The following is an 8032-nucleotide window of genomic DNA, read 5'->3' as shown; positions in this document are numbered from 1 at the left end:
AACAGATCTACAGCAGCCAAAAATTTGGTTTTCACTGGGCCTGCCTGTCCCAGAGGGCTGTGTAGCCCTTCCGAAGGACCTTGACAAGTTTGAAAGATAAGCAGAGAAGACCTCCTGAAATTCAACAAGGGCAAGTGCAGGGGGAGGAATAACCCTAGGCACCAGCACAGGCTGGGGGTGACCTGCTGGAGGGAAGTACTGCAGAGAAAGACCTGGAAATCCTGGTGGACAACACTGTCCCTGAGCCAGCAGTGTGTCCTGGGGGCCAAGAAGGACAGTGGGATCCTGGGCTGCATTAGGAAGAGTATTGCCAGCAGGCCAGGGAGGTGATCCTGCCTGTCTAAGCCCTGGTGAGGCCTCCCCTGGAATGCTGTGTCCAGTTCTGGGCTCCTCAGGACAGGAGGACATGGAGCTGCTGGAGCAGGTCCATTGGAGGGTGACACAGGTGATGAAGGGACTGGAGCATCTCTCTGATGAGGAAAGGCTGAGGGAGCTGGGCCTGTTCAGCCTCGAGAGGAGACACTGAGAGGGGACCTCATCCATATCTGTCAGTGTCTGCAGAGATGTGTCAGAGGATGGAGCAGGCTCTGTTCGGGGGGGACCAGCAATGGGACAAGAGGCAATGTGCAGAAACTGATGCACAGAAATTCCACCTGAACATGAGGAAGAACTTTTCTGTGCAGTGACCCAGCACTGGAATAGATTGTCCAGAGGTGGTGTGGAGTCTTTGTCAGTGGAGATATTCCAGAACCATCTGGACACAACGCAGTTTAATGTGCTCTGGATGACCCTGCTTGAGCAGGAAGTTAAAGCTGGGTGATTTGCTGTGGTCCCTTCCAAACTTACCCATTCTGTGATTCTGTGATTCTGTGATTCAGTGATTCAGTGATTTTTGTCAGTGCTTTTGGTCTCCATTTGTTCAGATTCTGAGAGGGAACTTTTTGAAAGGGATGGGTTCCTAAACCTTTTGAGAAACTGCAGCTTTCATCCATTGCTTGAATGACTGGATCACCAAAAGCTCCCCAAGAAGGAAGTAGTTGCTCCTTCTCCAGAAAAGCAGAGGGGTCCAACTGTTTAGAATCTAACACTTTGTAGGGATCTGAATCTTTGTCACCTACCAACTTTAAACTCCTATCTAGAGTTCTTCATATAGACTTTAAGTCACGTTTGTTAAGGTTTGTTAAGGTTTGGACAGGATGCTGATGCTGAGTACTTAGTGAAAGTGCATCTCCAGAGCAGTAAGAATCGGGTGCGCTGACAGAGTCATCCCTTCTGCTCCTCAGCTGGTCCATCCAGGGCTGGTGTAGGTACCATCATGCGAATCTTTCTTTTGTTATATGCCTCTAGGAACATAATCTGATAAGATGCATTTTTAATGATGCCCCTGGCTGTCTATGTCTTGACATCTTGAATCTTTTTGAAAGCTTAGTCCTAATTGCTGGTCTAAAACACAGCCACTAACTCAAAATAATACTCAGTTCTCAAATCTACATTATTTCAAACAACCTTCCTGGATTTTTTTGCTCTTTGACTAACAAATGATGTATTTGTAGGAAAGAAATTCCAAAACAACTACTTTAACTTTGAGTTTTAATTCATTTCACCCTTTGATGTTCATTTAGCCCTTACAATTCATTTTCCTCCTTAAACCTCTCTTTATCTTTCAACCATGTCTCATACCTTTTAGTTTCCTAGCCCTCCCATTAAACCTCACACCATCCCCCTATCCTGAAGCCCTCAAAGCAGAGCAGATAGCTTTAATTTCACTTTGCATTGCTTTCCTTTTATAATAATAAACCACCCACAAACACAGGCAAACTTTTGACTTGATTTAAAGCCAGCTTTCTGATGTGTCTCCAGCTTTGCCTTCTGACTTTCTGTCTGTGCAGATGTAAATTATTCAGTGAGGGGTGTTGTAGACATGCCTCCTTTATTAACATCAGTGGGACTTGTGAGGCTGAAAGAAAATCTACCCTCCCCACAGGCATCTCATATTGGAAATTTACACTTTATGGCTGTGTAGCGGGGCTATATATCACCACACTCTTCATAACTGTTATTCCTTCTCCGGAAGGGAAGGAAAAAAAAAAAACAGAAGGGGAAAAGAAAAAAAAGAGGAAAGCTGTGGTGTTCTTTGCATTATACAGAACCTTTGCCACATCAAAAAAAAAAGACAAAAAACCCCAAACAAACAAACAAACAACAAAACCAAAAGAAACCAACAGTACTCTGATGTCCAAACATGAGAGGCAAATACATGCCCCAAAGTCGGTGTCATTTGTGATGTTGTAATTAATCACACATAGTTGCTTACAGTTCGTGTAGTACCTACTAAGTGATTTTGTAAAACATGGTTAGATCACAGATGTGATCCAGTTGGTGCTTTGTACTCTTTCCTAGATTTCTCTGCTGAGTGGATTGTTGGTTAAGACATCGACAGCCCACCACCAGTATATCGTGTGATCCATATCAAGGCATTATTTGGCCTATGGGCAGAATAGTATCATCATTGTTGCAAAGCATGGAATAATAAGGCAGAGACATATACTAACAGTCTGGGATAGCCAGATCCATCTGATTCATTTTAATGAACAACTAGGCCAGCAAAGCAAACCCAACCATCTGTGCTGCAAAGACACTGAATGCTGGAATTTTTTTTTTCCCCTTCATCGTCATATTGCTATATCAGCACATGTGCTAACTTCAAACCCTTCCCATAACACATGTGCTCCAACTGCAATCATTTGGATGCAATTTGGTTTATGCTTCCATTTCCCCCCTGTTGATATGAGTGGGGCGGTCGCTGTTGCCGTTGGAAATGCTTTGACATCTCTGTCTCCATTTCTTAATGTTCTTCTGTGTGACCTTGTCGAATCAAATCTAACAGGTACTGGCACAATCGCTTCTGCCTTGATCCTAAAATACGTGCAATTATGTGCTGTTTGTTTGTGATTGGTAATTGATGGTGCTTAAAAAATAGTTGTAAAGTTCCCAATGAGGAAAACAAACAGGCAGTTGCCCGGGTGCCAGGATGTGAGGATGCAGAAAAAGGCATCTTACATGTTCTTTCAATGTATATCAAGCTACTCAAATTAAATCCAGGTGACCCACATGCAAATACAAGCAAATGAAAATATTCTTGGTGCATTAAAAAAACAACATTGGTCTGAGATCTCTTTCAGTTGTTATTGCCTGGGCTCGTTTACACCAATTTAGGCCTTTTGTTTAGGTTCCTGTTCTTCTCAGGCTTCCTTTGCCATCACAAAGAGGGAGAGAGAAGGTCACTTCAGCATCACCAGGATGACATCCTCCATTCAAGATATGACTCAGCCTCTGGAAACTACATTTTCTCTCTCCCATGGAAAGGGGTGGGGTGATGAAGCTCTAGTACCTCACATCTAATCAGAAATGTAACCACAGATGTACGGCATCTAAGGGAACCCCAGTGAGCAGACACTCTGCTTGGCAGTACGGGCAGAGTGACCTCTGGTGCTCAACATACTGTGGCCACATCAGAGAGTCCTACCATCTGATGGAAGCCTTAACTGATGAAGCTGCCCAGGTTTAGGAGCATAAAAGGGTATTTGTGCATGGCTTCTCGCTCGACTGAGTGGATGCATCAGCTCAATCAGCACTAACTCAGGAATCTCTCCAATTGCTCGAGGCAGACATAATCTTTTTATTAAAATTACTATTGGGTTAAAATGAGGCACGCAGAACAGTACTGGATGCACTGATTCACGGTAATTGTGAAAGCTCCATTTCTCTTTGCTGAGCCAGAGGCATTTGGAAGCTGGTGTCTATTCCATTAACAAACAAGGAAGTCACACTACCACCAGGTAAAAGCATATTACAGGTGTTAAATGGGCTGAGTGAATGCAGAATAGTGTCAATAGCTGAATAATTTTGATTATTAGCTTTTCCAGTTGAAGGTGGTAGGATGCAAAGCCTGTGTGTGGGGGTTACATGGTGGGGAAAAGAGGAAATCTAGATAATGGACAAAATGTGGTCATGGTTAAAAATAATGGCTACATTATGTCTTTGTGCTCCTTCTGTGATGAGAGGATTAGTCCATGACATGTTTGCATGGATATGGCAATGCTGTGTGAGAAGTTTAAGAGAACATCCATCATTTAATGCATCTTTCCAGAAGTCTTTCCGCACTTATTCTGACATGAATATTTCTACTCACTTACTAACCTACTGCCTCAGTGCCTCTTATATGAGCTATCTTTTGTGTTTGTTGAACACCAGTTTTGTCCTTATGTACTTTCTACAGAACCCTTTTCTTCCTTTCTCAAATTCTTTTACTCTTGTCCCTCTGGAATTTTAACTGATGAGTAATTGTTGCTGGGTTTTCTTTTGATAGAAAAGCATCGGTAAAATTATTGTGGTTAATAGATATTAAGATATAAAGACATTGAAACAAATTTCCAATCTGTCTTTCCATGTGTCATTATCCTGGTAACTTTTGTACCTAGACTCTCTCTTATTTTTACTAATAAAATATTAATAAAAATTTTAAATAGAGAAACCTGAAATGAGGCATTCCAGTATAACCCATTCTTCTCACAACTAGACCTAGGTGAAACCTCAGGGATAAGCTCCCCACCAATCCTGTTTTATTTCATCACAACAGATTAGAGACTGGCACAGAGATGTCTAAATCCATTTAAATACTTTGGAGTATCTGGCACATCTGCATGGGCCTGAGAGGCGCAGCCCAGGAGCCACTGAAGACCTGCATCTTTACAAAGTGGCATCTGGAGGCTGGGTGGGGAAGCCCAGAGCATGTAAGAGGACAGGACACCCAAGGTTAGGAAGCACAGTATCACCCAGACGATCAAAGTTCTTGGTTTCAGAATGCCCTTTTATTTTTTTATTATTACTATTTTTGTGGGTCGTTCTGTATCATGAAACAAATATTTAAACAAAAATATAAAAACTGAAACAATTCACCTCATTTGAGGGCACCGAAGAATTCTTTTCTACCTGGGGGTATTTTGGGTGTTGAACAGATAAAACAATTCCATCTTTCCCTGCGTTCCAAAATGAAACAGAACCAAATCTTTTCATTTTCTCTCCGCTTCCCAAATATTTCCAGTTTATCCAAATATGGACCACCTAACTCCAAAATTGGGTGTTTAACAAAGAAGAGAGGATCACTTCTGCATGGATATGAAGAGAGCTTAGATAAAAAATGTGGCAGATGCCTCACATTCAGCCAGCTAAACTGAGGTGAGATCAGAAGCAGCCTTACAGGCAGTGTTGTCTTCTCCTCCTGGATTTCTTGAGGCAGGATTTTCTGAAGGGCATACCAAGTTCAGGTCAAATGGGAGAGTCTGAGATTGTCATTAATTTTTTGGTTTGGGAGAAAATTGACTAAGGCCCTAAACACTGTTTAATGAACTTGTGACAGAAGTGACAAATCCGCAGCAGAAGAATTCAGTTATTTAGCTGATTATGTGGCTGATAAAAATTAATGAAATATCCCAATAAGGATTTATATAGCTACAATATTATTAAAAGTTTATAACCACTTGCTAATTGGCATCATTAATGAAAATTAATGTGGCTTCATGCACTTAAGTATTTCACTCCATAATGAGGAAATGGACAGTGAAGTGAATTACTACTAATAATTAATACTACTTATATTTTCGAAGACAAGTAGCATGTCCAAAGCCTTGCCAAGAGAAAGAAATACAATTATCCAGTCTGTATGTAACATGTGGTGGCAGTGAGCTAGCATTCTATCTAGTGATGTTGAGGATAACCCTCAGTGATACAGATACACCAGAGAGAGATCCCATACCACAGAAAACACAGTAATGACGCTGAACCTGAGGCAGAAGTTTCTCATACATCTCCCCTTGTCATGTGGGACATGACATTTGCATTTGCAAATACAGATCATATCAATTCCCTCTCACTGTGTGGTAAAAAATATATGTACAGGAATGAGGGAAGTGCTTTGGCAGTAGGACTTCCTAAATGCCAGGCAAGAGGCATGAGAGGACCTGCAGATCTTGTAGGTAGATCCTATGACAGCAGTAAAATCTGGAATCCTCTGTCAGGTACTGATGCTCCCTGCACAGTGCATGTGGATCTGCTTCATAACAAAAGCATCCAACATGTTTGGTTGAGAAGCATAAAAGACAAGAATATACATTCCAGGCCTTATTCTTCTCTGAATCCCGTTCGCTTTGCTCAGTGTTTGGGATGTATCATAGCACATCATGATTACAGTCACGAATGTGTCTCTGTAACATATTTATTTACAACCATAATATATATATTTTTTTCTTAAGGCCTTAGATGTCTTTTTGTGACATTCATGTGAAATTTTGGCGATTTAAGAAAGACTTAAAAGGTAGGTGGCCCAATTTTAATTTCCTTTTTTTCTTATAATGTTTCAAAAGTCATCTCCATCTTCCTGGGAGAGCCTGATAAAAAACAGAATAAATATTATTTTTTTATCAGCTGGGTGAGACAAAGAATCAAGAGCAAGCACAAGAGACTGTTTCTAGCTGGACATTCAAGGACATACCCATTCATTCATTTTTATTATTTTTTCTTGAGTCCAATTAATTAATTCTTAATTCATACCTATGAAATTAAAATTATTGCAGACCAGAGAATGCTTCTACCCCCATTTGTAACATAACACATAGGATAGTGCCCTATTATGAATTGAGGAGGACAGTAGCACATTCCTGGTGCCCTGTTGAAGCTTTGTCATTTAGCACAAAAAATTTTCAAGATTCTTTAGATGTAAGGGTGGCAAATAAACTAAATTCCTACAGGGAGGAATTGAACATAACTTTCCCAGTCCTGGAGGGCTGCTATAACCACAGTGTTACTGTTATAAAGACAGTTTCTATCATTACTTTTTCAATCTCACTCTCTGGAGGGAAACTAGATGAAAGACTTACAGAATGTAACTTGGATTCACTGTATGTACTGCTCTGAAACACAGCCCTGAGAGCCAGGGCTTTTATTTTGTTCTTATTTATTTTGTTCTGGGCTATGAGTCCACCCACAGATTAAATCGCTTTTATCAATTATGTCTCGGGGTGACATAGTGAGAATTAATTGCTATTTGTAAATTACATTGTGATCTTTGTTATTAATTCAACTGAATACGTGAGGTTCTTTTATTGATGTAACTTGTTTGACCATTTTCAGGTTTTACATGGAGTAAACTGGAAGCTGGCTCCCATGGGAGTTAATTCACCTTTCCACTATTCAATGTACTCTGCCTTCAGAAAAATATCAACCCGGGCACCATTTTTTCATATGATTTCTGCTCTTAAAATTTATTGAGAATTTATGCATAGAATTGCTGAAGTTTCATTACAAGCTGGAGACAAACCTTACTGTAAAGATTATTCTAGTGAAACCTTTCATTTTTCATTGGTTCTTCACTATTTTTCCTTTTACACTCAAAGCTTTTTTAAAGAGTAAATTTAAGATACAGTTGTAGAGATGTGCAATACCTTTTGCCTTGCCCTAATTGTATATAAGTAAATTAATGGAATGAAAGGAATTAACTTCCCCTGACTGCTATATTCCATCAAAAGACTAATTTTTTCTATCTGTCTTCCTCTGTCCTTGTGTTCTAAGTTTTGCCCTTCCTCATGATGACTCACCATGGTAGAATGTTTTCCCAAGGGATGTTTGTCTAGTAGGTAAGTGATTTTATTTTAGATCTCGGTTCGAAGGTCACCTTTTGTCTGTTTACTTTGTTTGCAGAGGTATATTCATCTTTGTGTTCAAAAAGCCTTTCCAGCATCCATCCCTTTATCTGCATTACCAAAATAAGCTGACTTGAAATAGAGTATTAATTGCACCTACTTTGGAACATCTAACTTGTAAATGTTTCCACCTGGGCTTTTATTATAGTTTGTTTTTTTGTTTGTTTGTTTTGTTTTTAAAGACTATAGAAAGAAATTTATAGAAAGAAAAGGTGTATCTAGATTAAATATAACATTTTTGCCATGAGGATAATGAGGCCCTGGCACAGGTTGCC

General features: G+C 40.1%; 1 long non-coding RNA gene across 1 annotated transcript; it reads left to right on the top strand.

The window, feature by feature from the left end:
• Positions 1 to 6726: 6726 nt before the first annotated feature.
• Positions 6727 to 7691, top strand: LOC113961359. The gene is made up of 3 exons (XR_003532277.1): positions 6727 to 6774; positions 7189 to 7253; positions 7627 to 7691. It is a non-coding gene; the product is annotated as an uncharacterized LOC113961359 (long non-coding RNA).
• The last annotated feature ends 341 nt before the right edge of the window (positions 7692 to 8032 follow it).

This window comes from Neopelma chrysocephalum, unplaced genomic scaffold, assembly GCF_003984885.1.
Source record: "Neopelma chrysocephalum unplaced genomic scaffold, ASM398488v2 Primary Assembly neopelma1_97116, whole genome shotgun sequence".
Classification (NCBI taxonomy): Eukaryota; Metazoa; Chordata; class Aves; order Passeriformes; family Pipridae; genus Neopelma; species Neopelma chrysocephalum.
The sequence above is the reverse complement of the archived record's forward strand: the minus strand, read 5'-3'. Positions and strand labels throughout refer to the sequence as shown.